Source organism: Schistocerca piceifrons, chromosome 3 (genome assembly GCF_021461385.2).
Source record: "Schistocerca piceifrons isolate TAMUIC-IGC-003096 chromosome 3, iqSchPice1.1, whole genome shotgun sequence".
In the NCBI taxonomy this organism is placed as follows: Eukaryota; Metazoa; Arthropoda; class Insecta; order Orthoptera; family Acrididae; genus Schistocerca; species Schistocerca piceifrons.
In genome coordinates, this window is record NC_060140.1 from 64,620,173 (window position 1) to 64,630,384 (window position 10,212).

The 10,212-nt window shown below is 43.1% G+C and overlaps 1 pseudogene; it reads left to right on the forward strand.

Moving 5' to 3' along the window:
- Positions 1 to 3,476: 3,476 nt before the first annotated feature.
- Positions 3,477 to 3,594, forward strand: LOC124790625 (annotated as a pseudogene).
- Positions 3,595 to 10,212: the final 6,618 nt, after the last annotated feature.

Below are 10,212 nucleotides of genomic sequence, written 5' to 3' on the forward strand. Positions count from 1 at the left end.
GACTTTACCTTTGGCAGAGAACAATGAGGTTGAATGCACGTGCAAAGACGAAATTACAGAGAAAAATGGTTCAGTCTTTCTCTTAAACGCCCCAAAACCAACCTGTCAGAAAGAATACTAACAGGGGGTAAGTAAAGCAAAGCCCTTGGGTTCACCAAAGAAAACACAGAGAAATTCTGTAACCTTGTCAAAGATCTTAAGTTATACCACTTTGAAACTAGATTGTTTTCTCTGACTTAATTCATGTCATAAACGTACAGTTTTTTTAGTTCTGTTTTGCTTATTTTTAGAAGGGATCATTCTTTGGTAACTATTTTTTAAACTCGGTGGAAGATTTGTTATCGTAATTGTTTTCTATAACGGCCTGTAATTTAGTTTTTTAATAATAAAATGTAAATGGTGTTAACAACAAAAAGTAAATGTTACCAGTTTTTAAAACATAATTTTTTACTATTTTCAGTATTTTAAAAAACGGAAACGTAATGTGGGTCCTGATCTAGGCATTTTCTTCACCATTTAGTAAGCTCGAAAGCATCATAGAGATGTTCACCCAACTCCAGTTACAACGTTGCAAGAGAGGCTTTCTCTATCACGGTGTTCTTCACCATTAAAATTCCGAGAGCGTTCGTTGCTGTAAGAGTCGAAAGTCGTTTGCTTCTGCGTATATCTAACGAAATTAGCGCGAAGATAAAATTACAGAGATTTGACCTCACACTTAGGATTACCAGCAGTCATTCTTCCAGCAAAGCATCCATGACTGGAACAGGAAATGTGGTATGTTCCAGTGATAACAAAGTACCCCCGCGTGATACTGCATGGTGGCTTGCGGGGTATAAATGTAGAGATGGAAGGAGAATTTCAACGTATTTTGAAAGTTACTTTGACGCGCTACAGATCGCTTCACACCCATCATTCACACGACAACGCCGCGGCCAGCCCGTTATACCTTCGATGTGTTTGAAATGGTTCATATGGCTCTAAGCACTATGGGACTTAACATGCGAGGTCAACAGTCCGCTGGACTTAGAGCTACTTAAACCTAACTAACCTAAGGGCATCACACACATCCATGCCCAAGGCAGGATTCGAACCTGCGACCATAACAGCAACGCGGTTCCGGACTGAAGCGCCTAGAACCGTTCGGCCACAGCGGCCGGCGACGTGTTTGAAGATATTGTTCTAGGAATTAAAAGGGTAAAGTGCTGACACTTGCCTGTGGCGTGACTGTGAGAGTACGAACTACACTCCTACCGTCGCCGTATTTCTTGAGATCGACATTTTCTCACTTCACGGCCGTGGCAGGTTGTTGTGTTTTCGTGCGGTAGTGTATCTTCATAAATATGAACGACGAAAAACTTATTGAATTGGTACCCAACTATCCAGTGTTGTGTGGTCTCTCCAACCCAAAATACATGGACACAGAGCTGAAGAATACACTCCAGAATAAAACAGAAGCAGAAATAAGAACAACTGGTAAGCACATACGTGTGTATTCCTGATTTTACATTGATAAATGTAACCAGTAAGGCTGTTTGGTTGATTTGGGTGACGGGACCAAACAGCCAGGTCATTGGTCCCATTGCATTAGGAAAGGAAGGCAACCATGTCCTTTCAAAGGAACCATCCCGGCATTTGCCTGAAGCGATTTGGGAAAATCACAGAAAACCGAAAGCAGGATGGCCTGATGCGGCTTCGAGCTGTCGTCCTCCCGAATACGAGTCCAGCGCGATAATGTGCTGGCGTAAGTCAGCACACCGGTTGGCGAAGATGTCGAGCGATGAGCGGTAGTGCACGTTGGATTAAGAGCGCCTATCACGAGAGACACCAGACACACACCGACAAGCAACATGTCGCCAACGATCTCTCGACAGCAAGTATGCAAGTATTTAGGCGGCCGCCGCTTACCGGAATGCCTCACTAACTCGCTAACTCACACTCCAGTTTGGCATTTGACAGTTAGCCGCAGTGCGGGTTCAGCTCATATCACTGGCTACGACAGTAAATAGTGTCAGATGCAGCAAGGTTACCGATATTGTGTGCGAGAGGACTACTACTGATGAGCTTGTACCGCGAACATAGACTCTATTCAAGTTGAGTAGCAGCTTCATGTAAATAAACAATTGTATTAATACACGTGTTCTAGGAAGAGGGTACCGGCCACCCATAACAACATCCTCTACCTTGCTTCCTTACGGCAGAAGACTCTACAGATAATAACTGCCCTACCTTGCTCGGTAACCAGTAAGGGAAAATATTATTGTTTGAGAGCATTAACTACTGGTGTAACATATTCTGACCGGCCGGAGTGGCCGAGCAGTTCTAAGCGCTACAGTCTATAGCCGCACGACCGCTACGGTCGCAGGTTCGAATCCTGTCTCGGGTATGGATGTGTGTGATGTCCTTAGGTTAGTTAGGTTTAAGTAGTTCTAAGTTCTGGGGGACTGATGACCACTGCAGTTAAGTCCCGTAGTGCTCAGAGCCATTTTTGTAACATATTCTTTTTCTCTCTTTCCAAGCATTAATCCAGACTTGCGGGGACTGCTGTTATAGTTAAACGGATATGGCATGTTAGTGTTAAAGGGTGGCCAGATGCCCTTTCTGTCGCCAGCCCGTACCCCCTGGGACATATTCAGTATACCCTAGTTGTCCGCGTCTAGTGAACGTGTTTTCAAATGTCTGCGAGTCGTGTAACTGAGGCGGAACATGGGGACCAGCCCGGTATTCACCCAGCAGGATGTGGAAAACCGCCTAAGAACCACATCCAGGCTGGCCGGCACACTGGCCTTCGTCGTTGGTCCACCAGGCGGATTCGATCCGGAGCCGTCGCACCTACTCGAGTACCCGAGTCCAGGAAGCAGCGCGTTAGCGCTATTTTTTTTTTTTCTTTTGCAGTTTGTTCGTTGTTGATCGTTGTGTACCGTCGTTGCGGACGTCGCATGACATCCGGTGAAGTTCGTTTGTTGATCCTTCCACTGAGTTTTTTTATTACAGAGGCCAACCAGCTCGCCCTCGGCTACCCTGGGAGTTTAACATTTTCTTTCTATATGCCCCGATATCAATAGCACTATAAGCACAGTGATGGGATAGTAGCGCCACTATGATGATGCAAATCAGGTTTGCTTTAAATACTCACCATAGCGTTAGTTGCCTTTGGGATTAGTGAGTCGATATTAGTCAAGAATACTTTCAAGGCGACACCATCGGCAGCACCCCACTGAGTTTGAACGACGTCATGCAGTAGGGCTACGAGAAGGTGTGTGTTGCTCGTGCGACACTGCAGTAAGACTCTGCAGGAATGTAACCACTGCACATGACTGCTGACAGCCGAGAGCACGAGAATGTATGGTCACAAGAAAGCCACGCTCCAGACTGCCACCTAGCACTACTGAGAGGGATGACCATCGTGTTCGACATATGACTCTTGCACATCGTCCTGCATATGCAGCAACAATTTGAGCATCAGTCACCGTAGTGAGGGCAACGGTCTTGCCGCAGTGCATACACCGGTTCCGGTCAGATCACCGAAGTTAAGCGCTGTCGGGCGTGATCGGCACTTGGATGGGTGACCATCCGGGCCACCATGTGCTGTTGCCATTTTTCGGGCTGCACTCAGCCTCGTGATGCCAGTTGAGCTGCTCGACCGAATAGGTAGCGGCTCCGGTCAAAGAAAACCATCATAACGACCAGGAGAGCAGTGCCCCTTCTACCCGCATCCTCATCTGAGGATGACATGGCGGTCGGATGGTCCCGATGGGCCACTTGTAAGACAGAGTGCACAGTAGTGACACAACAGACTGTCACAAATCGTAGCGTGCATTCCACTGATCCCAAACCACTGCCATTTGCCACTTTAGTGATGTCAAGCGATAGCTCATTGGAAGGCAGGGTGGTGTCTGTTGTATTTTGACCAAAGCTGGTTCTGCCTCAGTGCTAGTGATGGCTCTGTGTTGGAAGCAGGTCAATTGAAGCCCTGCAACCAATCTGTCTGCGTGGTAGACACATTGTACCTACACCTATGGTTATGGTTGTGGGTGTGATTTCGTATGACAGCAGGAGCACTCTCGTCGATATCCCACGCAGCCTGACAGCAAAGCTGTACGTCGTTCTGGTGATTCGACCTGTTGTTCTGAGATTCATGAACAGCATTCCAGGAAGTGTTTTTGAACAGGATAACGCTCGCCCACATACCTCTGTTGTAACCCAATACGCTCTACCATGTTGCCTTGGCCTACTTGATCACCATATCTGCCTCCTAACAAGCACATGTGGGGCGTCATCGGATGAGAACACCATCGTCATCCACAAACAGCATTCATAGTCCCTGTAATGACCGATCGAGTGCAACAGGCATGGAAGTCCACCCCACAATCTGATATCCTTTCCCTTTACAATGAATTGACATTTGCATGTTTCCGTGCAAGATTATGGCGATTACACTGCTTATTAATGTACCAGCACTTCACATTTCCAGTAGCTCATCTCATCCTTACATTCACCTGTAATCTTGTAATGTTAACCAGTTCAATATGAAACCTAGATAAATGTATTTCCGAAATTTCATTATTGTGCATTAATTATTTTTTGGTTTTGCGATTTTTTTTTCGTTAATGTAGTTACAGTGAGAGTATGCAAGAGACAACTAAGTTACGGAGAATGCCTTTACATATTTAAAGAATAGTGATCCGGTGATCGAAGGAGCCTGTATAGCAATGTGTTTCCCATCTAAAGCTCCTATTATTATTGTTATGTAGCGTTCTGCCTAGTGACAGGTCCATGTCTTCGTACGGAGAATTTGTGATTCCACTGTTTCCTGTCTTCAGCTTCTTACTTCAGTCTGTTGTATTTCGTCCAGATGTTGAATTCTTCTTCTTCCTCGTCTTTCATTTCCTCTGAGTTTATCTTCGTTGACATCGTGTATAAGTCCCTCGTGTCTAAGTACACGTCCAATCCAGTTGGCCTCTTTCTGAAGAATTGTACGCAGAATACTTCTCTTCTCTCCTACTCTTCGCAGTACATCGTCATATTTTATGCGATCTGTCCACTTGATCTTTTCCATTCTCCTCCAGCACCACATTTCAAAGCACTCTAAGTATATTTTTCTCCTTCTTTCTCATGGTCCATGTCTCTGCTCCATACAGCGCAATGCGCCAAATGTACCACTTTATCAATTTTTTCCTCAATGCCAAACTCAACTTGCTGGTCAGCATAGTCCTCTTCTTGTTGAAAGCAGCTCCTATATAGTTGAGAAAATTCTACATTTCATAAAAATCCTTAGCGACGTTCTTGCACATTTCTTCTGTCGGAGTAGGCGTAGGTATCAACTCGTCCATCATATTGCCTGAATTTATATTGCATTCGATAATTAAATGAAACCGTGTCTAGCGCATCTGAAGTGGCCAAATGTAAGAAAAATAGGGATATAACCAATGAAGATTTCACAGGTTGTCTTAGCAGTAACGAATCAATGTCATGTGAAACAGAAGAAAACATTCAACTCTACACAACAGACGTCAATAATGATGGATGTTGATTCCATATATTTAATCAAAAATACGTATTATGAAAGTAAATGTACAATGTACGTGTTGCTAAAACTCAGAAACGAGTCTCTGTACGATCAAGAGAGTTATATGGTGTGGTAGGTCAGTATCCCCCATCTATGAAAGAGTTTCCCATTTTTACCTGAAGGGCGTGCTTTTGAAGATATAAGGGCTCGGAAGTTTCACCCTTTGGAAATTTCTGGAACACTGATGATGCTTCCCAAATAAAAGAAGCGAAACGCGTATGGTAAGAAACAAACTGCCTTCGTTTAGTTGCATAGACGATGCATACCTCTACGAATTTAGAGCAACTACAGGAAAAGACGGAAAACAGATAAAAAATGACGACTCCAGAACATTCGAGAGTATTCGAGAGCATCCTAAAACATTCCAGGATTTTCCGAAATGTTCCCAATGAGCCGGGATCTTCTGCAATCTTCGGGATTTCTCTGGAACATTCGGAAAGATTCCAGAATTTTGGGGAACACGGCCAAACATCCCAAAACAATGTGAAAAATTCCAGAACACGCTCGAATATTGTGGAATGTTCTGGAACATTGTGGACCACCGTAGCCTTTTTGGTATATTCTGGAATTTGCCTCTGGTGAGGCTACCCATTGGTAGGGATGTATAGAGCAAAATCCGTCGTGGGTTGGAACGACAGTTTCTTATCATTGACACAGAGACGAACCGAAGAGGTAGTGCAGTAAGTGAATAAAAACGAACAGTGAAGTGAGAGTAGTCACAGTGATACAATGAGTATTAGTCGAAAATAAAGCTGGAAAAATGTGTAAAGTATACTTAGTGTTTTTGTTAATAAAAAGTTGATTTGATTTATATTTTAGACAATGCCCAAACGTAAAAGAGGAAGAGATCTTGCCAGTCTGAAGCAAAACGGCAAAAACAAAAAGAACAGCGAAAGAACGAAAGAGGTGAAGAGTGTGAAGCACACTTAAGTTCCCGAAGAACGAGAAGAGCACTGAGAGAAGCAGAAAAACCGGAGAACAACGAAGGGAACGGACTGAACAATAAAGAACTACAACACAATCTTATAACCTAGACTGTGAACCCAAGCCAGCCATGACAATACACCATACGAGAATCGCGGCGAGGACAAGTAAACAGTACAACCTAACAAATAAAACGTTCCACTACGAAAGAAAGAGTTTAACTGACACAAACACATCGTAATTGGAAGAATTAATAACATCTGCCAATTTTTCAACGCGAGGAACCTCATTAGAGAAACGCCAGAATTCTGTTGCATGAATGGAAATATCGAATACTACCACTTGAAGCACTCCGCAGGAATATTTACACTATGTGACCGGGAAACTCCCGATTCAAAACATATTCTTCAGAATATAAAAGAAAGAACACCTGCTTCAGAAGTTTTTCTTTTGGTGTCACTTCGATCAACACTAGCAGAGATAAGATCGATTGTTTTTTCCACCCAAGGACAAATTCATCTCAGCATGGGATCATAACTACCACTACCCAACAAAGACCATAAATTTCTGCAAGTGTATTTCATCGGAAATGAAGAAACAGGAATTGATCAATGACGTAAAAATATCAGTGGATGAAGACGAGAAGTGGTCCGATGCCTACAGAGGATGTTACACGAATAGAAACAACTGAGTCACATATTCAAAACAGCACTACACTGAATGATTTCTGTTCACTATAAAGTTGTAATCTGAGCCGAGAGAAGACCACATGGAGAACACGAACATCGATGTAATGCATCTCAGATAGGCGAAATCTCAATTGTGATTGTGGACAACGAAAACACAAGCTGTGACATGATTATGCCACGAACAAGACCACACAATTTCGTATCAACTTCCTGAGCGAAACTGGGTATCTAGTTAGCACGTTAGCAATAAACTGCCAAAGTGCACGTTAATTATATTATATACTACCTAACCTTAAGCAAACGACGAACAGTTCTGTTCAAAAAAATGGTTCAAATGGCTCTGAGCACAATGGGACTTAACATCTGAGGTCATCAGTCCCCTAGAACTTAGAACTACTTAAACCTAACTAACCTAAGGACATCACACACATCCATGCCCGCGGCAGGATTCGAACCTGCGACCGGTGCGGTCGCGCGGCTCCATACTGAAGCGCCTAGAACCGCTCGGCCACACTGGCCGGCGAACTATTCTGTTGGTGTGCTCTACATCTACATCTATAAATACACTCTGCAAGCCACCATGTGGTGCGTGGCGGAGGTTACCCTGTTCCACTAATAGTCATTTCCTTTTCTATTCCACTCGAAAATTGAGCGAGGGAAAAACGACTATCTATATGCCTCCACACAAGCCCTAATCTCTCTAATGATTCTTACATGAAGTGTACGTTAGCAGCAATAGAAGCGCTCTGCGGTTTGCTCGAAATGCCGGTTCTCTAAATTTTTTCAAAAGTACTTCTGGAAAAGTACTCCTTCCCACCACTGATTCCCATTTGAATTCCCGAAGCATATCTGTAATATCTGCGTCTTGTTCAGACCTACCGGTAACAAATTTAGCAGCCTGCCTCTGAACTGCTTCAATGTCTTCGTTTAACCTGGCCTGGCTTTTCTCCTATGTGTGTTTCGCTTTTTCAGATTAACCCTAGCATTACCAACGGGGGGGCCTCGTAGGCCCACTGACTCAGTTTTTCTATGTTGTATCCACACCCTTTGATATATGAACTTGAAAGCAAAGGTAATTGTTCGTTATTGAATGTACTATTGAGTCATTACAGAATTTCGGAATAAAAATGTAATTAAAATTCATTTACTTGATTTAATTCTCTGTGGGCCTTAGAAGCCCACCCGTTGGTAATAGCAAGGAAAGATTTACGAGGTTGAGTCTCTCGTTTCAAATTCTTACCATGAAACGAATTTTGGCATTGTTGCCTTCAGACATATTATTATGAAGCGGACCATTGTTATTTTCAGTGTTTCTGCTGCTGTTGAACCAGCAACATGAGTAGACATCGTTTACGTGATAGTTCCATTGAAAGAGTGCTAGAAGAAGTTTTGAACGAATCAGATTTAGAGGAAAGTGAAGTGGATGATGATGTGGAAGAAATTAGAACTGATTCATCGTCTGAGAATGAAGATGAGGTTGAAGCCAATCCACCAGATGATAATGATACGGAATGTGATAAATTCATTGCAAAAAGTGGACGAGAGTATATTACGAAGCCATCTCGACAATATCGGCGTTCTGTACAAAATATAGTGCGAGAAAGAATGGGGCTAGGACAACAAGGAAGAATTGTGTCTCCGAAAGAGGCTATAGAGCTCTTTTTTACACCTCTAATTATGAATCTAATAAAACTACACTCAAATGAAGAGGCTTCTCGACTAGGTATTCAGCACACAAATGAAGATGAGTTATTTTGTTATATAGGACTCTTGCTAATCATGGGTTCAAATAATGACAATAAGATACCTGTCAAAGATTTATGGTCTTTGCTTCAGGGCCGACAAGTGTACTATGGATCAATGAGTCGGACCCGATTTTTCGAATTGACTAAAATATTGAGGTTTGATGATAAGAACACAAGAGAAATTCGTCGCCAGACTGACAAGTTTGCTCCAATGAGGGAAATTTTTGAAAGCTTCAATTCTTCTTTTCCATTGTATTTCATTCCTGGTCTACATACAACAGTGGATGAGATGTTGTCTTTGTTCCGTGGTCGCTGTCCATTCAAGGTGTTTCTAAAAGAAAAACCTGGAAAATACGGCATTCTAATTCGAATGCTGTCTGATTCTGAGACTAGATATGTGATCAGCATGGACGTCTATACAGGCAAGTCAGGAAATACACAGCATTCAAATGGACCGATGGAAATTGTAAAGAGACTAATAAAACCTATTGAAAAATCAGGCCGTAATGTTACCACAGATCGGTACTATACTTCAGTGGAGCTTGCTGAGACTCTATGGAATGATTTTCACCTCACACTTGTTGGCACCCTACAGTCTAACAGACGACACATACCTGAAGAGCTGAAGACTACAACTGGCCGCAGTTTACACTCTTCCATCTTTGCTTATACTGACCCTCAGACACAGAGGCCACCAGTTACTCTTGCATCAACGCTAGTCCGCGAGAAGCCAAAACGACTGCTGTTGATGCTTTCAACTTATCACTCAGAAGGGGTGTTGAATGAAGACTCAAAAAAGACTAACATAAATCTTTTTTATAATTCTACAGAGGGAGGCGTGGACACCATAGACCAGATGGCAAGACACTACAGCACAAAGGGAGGAACAAGAAGATGGCCTTCGTCCCTCTTCTACACACTCATTGACATAGCAGCAATAAATGCATATTCACTCTTCCTCCTCAACTTTCCGAATTGGAAAAAGAATTTGCTAAACCGCAGAAGAGTTTTTATCACTAACTTAGGTCTCGAACTAATAAGATCTCAAGTAGATAAACGGGCACAAAATTTGTATGGACTTCAGAAGCCAGTAATAATGGCAATGGAAAGCATCACACAACGGAAGCTCAGCTGCTCTGTAGAACCATCATCCTCAACAGCAGAACCAGGAACACGTGGACGGTGCCACCTATGCTGCCAAGAAGCTGCATCTAAAAAGATCAAGTACAACAAGCTGGGAAAGTCAACTGTTACCTGCTCTCAGTGCCACAAACACGTCTGTGGGAAA